Source organism: Notechis scutatus, chromosome 15, assembly GCF_049901735.1.
Source record: "Notechis scutatus isolate UNSWTSFEM ecotype Mainland chromosome 15, rNotScu1.2, whole genome shotgun sequence".
In the NCBI taxonomy this organism is placed as follows: Eukaryota; Metazoa; Chordata; class Lepidosauria; order Squamata; family Elapidae; genus Notechis; species Notechis scutatus.
This window is the reverse complement of record NC_142023.1, coordinates 5,762,916-5,772,464: the sequence shown is the minus strand read 5'-3', so window position 1 is coordinate 5,772,464 and position 9,549 is coordinate 5,762,916.

Here is a 9,549-nt window from a genome sequence, read left to right as displayed (position 1 = left end):
AGCCAAAATGATAAACTGAGGATGAGTCAGCAGGGAACTGCCTCTTTAAGAAGCTGTCTATATTAGGGAGGCCATGTGAGGGCATCTCTCTCTCCTCGTGTTCTATCTCCATTGTAGTTCTCCATGTAGAATTAAAGATTGATTGATTGCCTGGTATTTGCCTAACACCTGTATGTATGTATATAGGAGTCTTGTATATAAACCACTGTTAAAAGATAAAGCCTCTGTGTGTCCTGTGTTTTGCTGCTGGGTTGTCTCACAATACTAGTCATGCTGTATACACTGTGACACTAAGTACTATTGTTATTCATGGCTAATTTGTCAGAGTGTCCAGCTTCTAGAAGAATCTTTCTCGGCGTAGCAGAGTTGGAATTGCCCATAAGAAGAAGTGATACTGGTGTGTGCCTACAGATACATCTCTATCTCTCTAGATCATTGAGAACTGGAAAGATGTCCAAGATTAGAAGGGATAAAGGCTCTAAAAATAAATGAACTTGAGATACATCATGACAAAGCAATGAAACACTCCCAGAAAGGCAGATAAATAGGCTGTTACGTTCAGCTTGTCGAGTGAGTAAGTGGCAAGGAACAACTTGGCTTTCTGGTTAATGCCGCTTTATGACTACCCTTGCCCATCGTGTCAATCATCTTAAGATCAAGTAATAGGTCCATCATGACAGCTGTTCTGTAAGTCCTCCGAATGTATCCATTTGGCTCCAAAAGGCTTTTCAAGAAAGTTTCATTTCCCCCCCAACTTACTTAGAACATAGAAGAATAGGGCTGGGAAGGGACCTTGGAGGTCTTCTAGTTCAATGGTCGCCAACCAGTGGGCCAGGAACCACTGGCGGTCCACAAGAAAATTTTGATGGTCCGCAGAGAAATGTCCCCCCCAAAGCAATTAATCCAGGTTGCACAGGAACACAAGGCTATGCTTCCCACTTGACCCGTGGGAACACAAGGCTTGTGTTGTTTGCATTGCAAACAACACAAGGTAGTGAGGGGAGGGGGGAAGGGGGGAAAGGGCGGAGCATGGGAACTTGCCCCACTTGTCCCATGCGCCTCGCCTGGCCACCGGGCTGCTTCTTTCCACTTCTTTCTTCTTCTGCTTTTGGCTGCATGCAAGGAAAGCAGCAAAAGTCTTTCTTTCTCTCCCCCAAGCTCCGTCAGAAAGGAGTCTTTGGGACCCTGCAAGGCCTCCTGCTCCAAGAGGCTGCAAAGACTCATTTCTGGTGGAGTTTGGGGGAGAGAAAGAAAGGTTTCTGCTGCTTCTGCTGCTTTCCTTGCATGGAGCCAAAAGTCTCTCTCTCCCCCTGGGAATGGAGCTGGAGACGGTATCCTGTGATCCCAAATAAAAAATGATCGATCAGTAGGAAAATGGGGTGGGGGATTTTCCTGCAGACTTTTGGGGGGATTTTCCCAGGGTCTCTGGTCTGCGGGATTTTAAATTATGAGTTAGGTGGTCCCTGGGGTCCAAAAGGTTGGTGACCCCTGTTCTAGTCAAATCCGTGTTCAAGGAGGAGACCTTACTCTATTGCAGACTAAAGGTTGTCTTTGTGAAAACCTCCAGTGATGGTGCTGTCAGGGTTCCGACGGATGCCCTAATTAATTCATGAGCCTCGAGCCAAGTTTCAAAAGAAATACAATTATTTATTAGGAGCAACATGTTGGCACTTTCCCCAAGTGCAGTTGGCTCTACCGCACGTAATTTACTGCCCACCTATAACCCTGTTTCCCCCTCCTCCTAGAGTATATCATAAATCACATTCTCCAACGGAGCACTTTCTCGGGCTGTAGAAAACACGCCTCTCTCGGTTGGCTCTGGTAACCTGGGACACAATCTAGAGAAAGGTATGTGTGGAATGTGCTTCTGGTCATAGCAACCAAACTGCTCCATCAGATCTCCCCTCCCCTTCTTATGGCAACTCGAGAGCAGGCCAGGAATGCTTCACCAATTGACAGGAGCACCCTTCCAGATATGGTGGTCTCTCATGAATGAAGACACTGAGGCAGTCGTCTTGAAGCCAAATCGGGATGAGAGCACAGGGCAGGCTCTGACACCCTCTTTTATTAGAAGCAATCTTTGTTAACGTTTGCAATTTTTGTTAGTGTGTTGTTACAAACTCATTACATCACACAAAATACCATATGAGAATACAAAGCTGTAAAGTTTAAGTTTGCTACAATTCTGGGTAAGAAGTGGCAACATTTCGACCTTGTCCCTCGCCTCGTGTTACAAACAACTACCAGAAGGCCCGTTGTCCTTGCACACGCGAGGAAACAGATAACAATTCCCACATCTCCTCTGTTTTTCTTTTTTAAAAGACAGGGAGTGTTTTAGTTCCAACAGCAGCCTTTGTTAGGCGCGTAGGCAAGAGTGCTGTGTATGCTGATGTTATCCATGGCGTTCGTGACTTCTTCGACCATCACAAACATCTTGTCCTCGTCTGGGTCATCACAGGTTGGCTCTCCCATTTCATCTTCGGATGGCAGTGGTTCATATGTGTTAGTTGTTGTTGATTCCAGAGAGCCATTACCTGTGCAGTGGCTTTTTCTCAGCCAAGAGGGATAAACTGTTAGAAATAGTGCGTACAAAGATAGGTAATACACAAGGCAATATAATACATCCTGCAGCAATCATACCAATAAAGCGCTACAATAGCTTGCAAATCAGGTAATTTTGGGAACCAGGATCCAAACATGTCTCTAAAATCAAGACCATTCCATGTTTGTACAGGTACATGTGCAATCTTGATCATTCTATCAGTGATTTGTTGAATAACTTTTCCACTATCATCTATTTCAATATAGCAATTACTAAGATTAAATTTTCCACACACTCTTCCTTCTTTGGCAAGAAGATAATCTAACGTAAGCGATTTTGCATGATATATGTTCTAGACAATGCACTTTCTTTAGCTAATGTTTTCAAAGCAAGAGCAGTTTCATTGGTTATAATTTCTAATACAGCTTGCAACCTTATAATTCTATTGAGCATATATATGTGGGGGTATGGTACCCCCTTGTTTCAGGTAAGTGAGTGTACAAGCAAATAGGATTACATTTGTCAGTGGTACATGAAGTAGAGCTTGATTTAACAGTGATATTAATATTTTGAGGGCCTCTTACTTGAGCAGAGTCAATAGGTGGGGTGTATCAGTGTTGTAAACAGTGGTGGCCCCCACGTTAGTCCCGGACACCTTTTGGAAGAGATATTTCTTTTCCTGTAGATAAGATCTTTGCCAGCTGTGTGAGCTGCAGGTGACTCCTGCAGCGTCGTTAGGACCTTGGCCTTTGTTGATGGCAAAACAAGCATCAAAACACACAGAAGTGTTGGTAACCCCGAGTGACATTATGGGTAATGTACCCATTTTTTGCTTGACTGGTAGAGAACATTGAGGCAAGGTCAGAGCTGGATCCTCCTTTGTAGGCATAGACATACAGTGAGGCGGTGATGGGCCCCACAGCCTTTGGTTCGTAGCATTGGATACCTTGTTTGGTGTAGCATCGTGCATATTGAGTGTTGTTATGCAAACAAGGGAGACCGTCATGGAGTTGCATTCAGGTTTCAAAGTATGATAGATCAGGGTGGACTGGGTCTTGTTCCGCTGCGAGTAGTTTTGATGCAGGCATCGCAGGAGGATGGGGTGGCTGTTGTATTGGCAGGAGCGATGTGGAAACCCAGGAAGCAAATGATGAATGCAGTGGGCAGCTTCATGATGCTGATGTAGACAAGGCTGGTTTGGGTAGAAAAGGCCTTACGTGTCGTCCAGGGACCCAGATGGTGTTGTTGTCAGCGTACCCTCATCCCCAGGTTATAAGTTCAGCAGGACCTTTCCACTGAGGATCTGGCATGATGCTGATGAAAATATACCGTTGGTCTGGGTTCAAGATGAGGCGAGGAAGCGAAATGACGTGATGCTGCTGTGCATGGGGGATCCGGACTCATTGAGGAAGTTAAGAGTAAACAAGCAAACATTCAATGCATTCTGGAGTCCTGGCAACCCTGTGACATTTTTAAATTTGAATTTAAACTGTCTGGCCAAGGCTTTTTGTTTTGATGAAAATAACTATGACTGTCCCAGGGTGTTTGTTGTGAAAGAATCATGCAAGAGGTGGCGCTGTCTGCGGTTGCAGCTGCCGCATCAGCCATATCATTGCCTTCCTGGAGAATTCCTGGGAAGGGTTGGTGGCTGCGAATGTGTGCTACAAAGAGCGGGTGCTGGTGCTGTGCAACAAGGTGTTGCAATGTAACAAAAAGAGAGAGAAGATTTTTAGAGACAGAGACTGAAGTGAAGGATAGGCAGTAGTTGAAAGCATTTTATGCGTATGGAGTTAGTACTTGATGAAATCAATCTGTGTTCTCTGGAAAGGCCAGCCCATCAGGGGTCGCCCTCCCATTTCTTTTTCCTTGCTACTTTCTTGTTTACTTTCAAACATACTTTGCATTCACAGAAACCACCTTCACCCCTTCTCAGTTTCCCAACTCATCTTTCTCTTTTTCCTCAGATTTCCAATCCTAACAACTCACATTTCTGCGCAGACCATGAAGGAAGGAGGGAGCCCTTTTATGACCTCCCCTGCTCCTATCATGACTGCAAATCCTGATTTCCTCTTTCCTTCTTCAACCCTGCTTGACCCATCCACCTACTTGCAACAAACAATCATGGTCCTCAGTTCCCACGATTCTGCAAGCCTTTAGATAGTCCGAGAGGAAGCCCCCTCGGGCAGATAGAGGCTGCAGAATCCTCTTTCAATCCTCATTTGCATTTTCAACAACCAGTTTTAACAGACTAAGAGATTTTTAGGAGTGTTGAGGAAGATGTATCCATTCTAAGATAAGGAGGTTGCTAGTGTGCTGAGACTTTTGGGTTAATACAGCAGTAGGTAAGGAGGGGGTGTATTGAGCAAGATTAAGGAAATAGGAGCATTGTTGTGACATCGGTTGACCCACCTTTTCTGCATAATGTGCTATATGTCCTGGGTGATTTTTAATTGATGATCTGTAATGGTAATTTTATCCCCTGGAGTGGTTCCTCCCTTTAACACATCAAACAGGGGTTGAGCATGTGTGTAGTAATGCCAAAATAGGGACGGGTCCAATTAATAGCCCCTAAATATTGTTGTAATTGTACGAGGGATGTCTACACAATGGCATCACGTGTGGATGGACTGAAACTTGTATATCAAAAATATGAAAAAGAAAAACAAGAAGGAAAGGTGTCCTAGGCACTCTTTTCCAATTTTACAAGAAGAAGAAGAAGCAAGGGAGAAAGGAAGAGATGAGAGGCCTTAAGCAAAAGTTCTCCAGAGACAATAGACAAATTCTACTGAAAAGGATTTCAGAAAGGCACACAAGACCGCACTTCTACACCTGCATCCAGAAATAACCATAGAAAACTGGAAACAACATGCAATTCAAAATGTGACAAAACACTCAGTATAATCTAGTGAAACCTTTGCCAAGAAAAGGAGTACTGTAATGAAACAATGATTTCAGACATGGGATGTGGGGGGGGTGTGAAACAATCCCGGAAAGCATAAGTGTTCCCACAAAGGCATGATATCTAACCGAAAGGGGTAAAATGTTCAAGACATAAATGATTGTCAACATCAATGATTAGACTATGTTATCCCAGCGAAACCTTTTTGTGAAATGAGAGATCTGAAGTAGGAGAAGGGGAACACTGCAATGAAATAATGATCTATAATATGTGATGTGGTTTAACTGAAAAGCAATGCACCAAATGTTCAAGACACAAATGAACATCAACACTAATGAATAACAATACTGCACAATTTCAGAATGCACCAGATAGAATCCCAGTGCAAATTATGTGTTCTATATTAAGTATTACAAATATAGGGGAAAGAGTTAAAGGCATCACACTCCATTCAGTGCACAGGAGAAGTTTTCTTCAAAGAAGAAACTGGAAATAGAACAAAGAATAACAAACTATGATTCGAATTGAGAGGAGATTAACAAAATAAAACCGAGAAAATTCAAAAGAGAGGAGAAGCTATGTAGAAAATTGAAAATGCCAATAAGATGCCAATGGTATGCAAAATGCCAATGGTATGCAAAATGCCAATGGTATGCAAAATGCCAATGGTATGCAAAATGCCAATGGTATGCAAAATGAACATGAATCTGAATCTGTGTCTGTACCAAGAGTTTTGACCTGGGACTAAGCAACTTTCAGAAAGAGATTTTTATGCTTTTATGTTTTGTGTTTCTGTGTATCCATGTTCTGCATGTCTTTAAAAATTAACAAAGTCTGTTAAAAAAAGAGAGAGAGGCTGAGAGTTTTGAGGAAGGATAGAGCAGATCGGGAACCACAAAGATTCCTTTGAGAAGGGCATGAGGGTGAGATTGTAAGAGCAGTTTTATCGGAGAAAAAGGAGGCAGAAGGAGGAAGCTGTGTGCTGACAGAGATGGGGAAAGGATATGAACACATCTTCTGTCATTGATAATTCATACACAGTGGATGGTATATGGGCAGCCTTGGGAGAGGGGCTAGCTGCCGGCCCCTCTACTGTCGAGCATCTCTGCTGGCGGAGGGCTTTGCTGCCCCCGCCGAGGCTCGACATTGTGATTTAAAATGACCAGGCTTCCCACAATTGTAACAATTACCAGATGGTTTATTACCTCTGGTGATAGCTTCAGCCATCATTTTGGAAGTGTCTAAAGAGGCTTTACTGAGGGGTTTTTCAAGAGAGCCCCTCTTTTAAAAAGGAAAAATTTCGTTTGGTTGATTCTCTTAGTTCCTCAATGTGCAATTTCTGGTCCTGAGAGAATCCTCCACCCATACTCACGAGGATCCCGGCGATCGCCTGCGATCGAATCAGGGATGAGGTATACCAAGGCTATGCCAGCCGATGAGTATGGATGGTCCAAGACGTACCACCTCGCAGATGATCACGTCGGGTCACCAGTTATGGTGGTCTCTCATGAATGAAGACACTGAGGCAGTCGTCTTGAAGCCAAATCGGGATGAGAGCCCAGGGCAAGCTCTGACACCCTCTTTTATTAGAAGCAATCTTTGTTAACGTTTGCAATTTTTGTTAGTGTGTTGTTACAAACTCATTACATCACACAAAATACCATATGAGAATACAAAGCTGTAAAGTTTAAGTTTGCTACAATTCTGGGTAGAAGAAGTGGCAACATTTCGACCTTGTCCCTCGCCTCGTGTTACAAACAACTACCAGAAGGCCCGTTGTCCTTGCACACGCGCGAGGAAACAGATAGCAATTCCCACACCAGAGGCAAGCCATTCCACTGATTCATTGTTCTCCTTGTTGGGAAATGTCTCCTTAGTTCTAAATAGCTTTTCCTCCTTGATTAGTTTCCATCCATTGCATCTTATTCTGTTCAGGGACTATATATAGACTCATATAGGGCTGGAGGTCTTCTAATCCAACCCCCTACTAAAGGCACCCTCCCAGTTGTCCGGTCTCTTCTTGAAAACCTCCAGTGTTGAAACACCCACAACTTCCAGAGGCAAGCCTGATTCATTGTTTTCACCATCAGGAAATCTCTCCTTCGCTGTACGTTGAATCTCTCTTTAATGACCTTCCAACCCATTGCTTCTTGTCTCGCCCGCATACTCTCACCATCTTTCATGATTTTACAAGTCCATTTTGGGCTACCTCTCTTTCGCGCGTCTTTCCATCTCCTTTTCTTCCTGAAGACAGCGATATTATTCTCGTAAATGGCTGCTGAAAAAGTGACATTCATGGGGAAAGAAAAATCAAGGCACGCTGACACGATTTTGGAGCAAGAAAGCCCAGAAGTTGGCCTCTCACTTTGCGGATCCCTCGGTACCAAGGAAGCCCGAAAGATCTGTAAAACTCATTAACCGGTCTCCTTTTGGAAAACCTTCAGTGGTAAAATAAACATCTGCTGGGGAGGAAAAAAAATCTGTCTCTTCTATTTGCCTCACTGCTGGGGCCTTATTCCACTGTTGAGCTGGTCTGTTCTCCTTCATGAGTTGTCAGAAACCTAGACCTTGTGTCGATTATTATCCTGTGCCTGTTGAAGTCAGTAAACTCCTTGACTTGCCTCCAAGACAGGCGACAAAGCTTAATTGATTTTATTCACTGAAGCCAACTTTGGACATGTTAGACTAAGGGTGAAAATACTGCCCTTCTCCAACACCTGCCTTGGTCTCTCATTTGTGGGCTACAGTTAACATAGCAATAGCACTTAGACTTATATTCCACTTCACAGTGCTTTTCAGCCCTCTCTAGGTGGTCTACAGAGTCAGCGTATTGCCCCCAACAATTTGGATCCTCATTTTACCCACCTTGGAAGGATGAAAGGCTGAATCGACCTTGAACCTGGAGAGATTCGATCTGCCAAATTGCAGGCAGCCGGCAGTCAGCAGAAGTAGCTTGCAGTCTTGCATTCTAGCCACTGCACCACTGAGGCTCTTTATCAACTCTACATCCTGGGAATACAGCAGAATAAAAGTGTATAGTTGGACCAGATGCACACGGGGATTTGACTTTTATGTGAAAAAAATAATCATACAATGGGATGGACACAATTCAGAATGTAGTATTTCTATTTTTTTTTACTTAAGTGAAAGCAACTTCTACTGGGTGACTACATGCTAATGAAGAAAGACCAAGAAGGACGTTATTCAGTTCTCACTGGGTTGGTCATCTTAACTCAAAGTTGGATCTTATTTAACTGAAGGTATCTGGAGATGTAGAAATACATGTAATCAAATGTTCCTTTTGAAAGTTCAGTTGCCTCTTGTAAAAAAAAATAATCTTTGGGACAACCATGACTTGGATGACTGAGAATCTCCATAGCCAAAAAGAGGTTGTGCATGAATTGTCTTGAGTCTCATATTCAGCGTATAGGACAGGGATCTTCAAACTTGAAAGCTTTAAGACTTGTGGACTTCAACTCCCAGAATTCCTCCTCCAGTCATGTTAGCTCAGGAATTCTGGGAATTGAAGTCAACAAGTCTTAAACTTGGCAAGTTTGAAGACCCTTGGCATAGGGAGTAGAGGAGAGGAGAGCAAAATAGAGGAGAAGAGAGCAAAGGAAAACAATAAGCCGGATCTCAGGGAAAAGCAGACGGGGATGTAGCTCAGGAATTCTGGGAATTGAAGTCCACAAGTCTTAAACTTGGCAAGTTTGAAGACCCTTGGCATAGGGAGTAGAGGAGAGGAGAGCAAAGTAGAGGAGAAGAGAGCAAAGGAAGACAATAAGCCGGATCTCAAGGAAAAGCAGACATGGATGTAGCTCAGGAATTCTGGGAGTTGGAGTCTACAAGTCTTAAACTTGCCAAGTTTGAAGACCCTTGGTATAGACAGTTTCCTACTTGAGCAGGGGACTAGAAGGACAAGAAGACCTCCAAGGTCCCTTCCAACTCTATTATTATTCTATGTTCTATGTCTGGATGACTGAATGGTTGGCATCCGAGAAGAAGGGCACACCAGGCAGCTGATCCAATTCTAGCTCCAGGTTTTCTCTCTTTCCCAAATCCTTACACGCCGCTTTGAGAAGGGCCCATCTCTCTTCTGCCTTGGCGG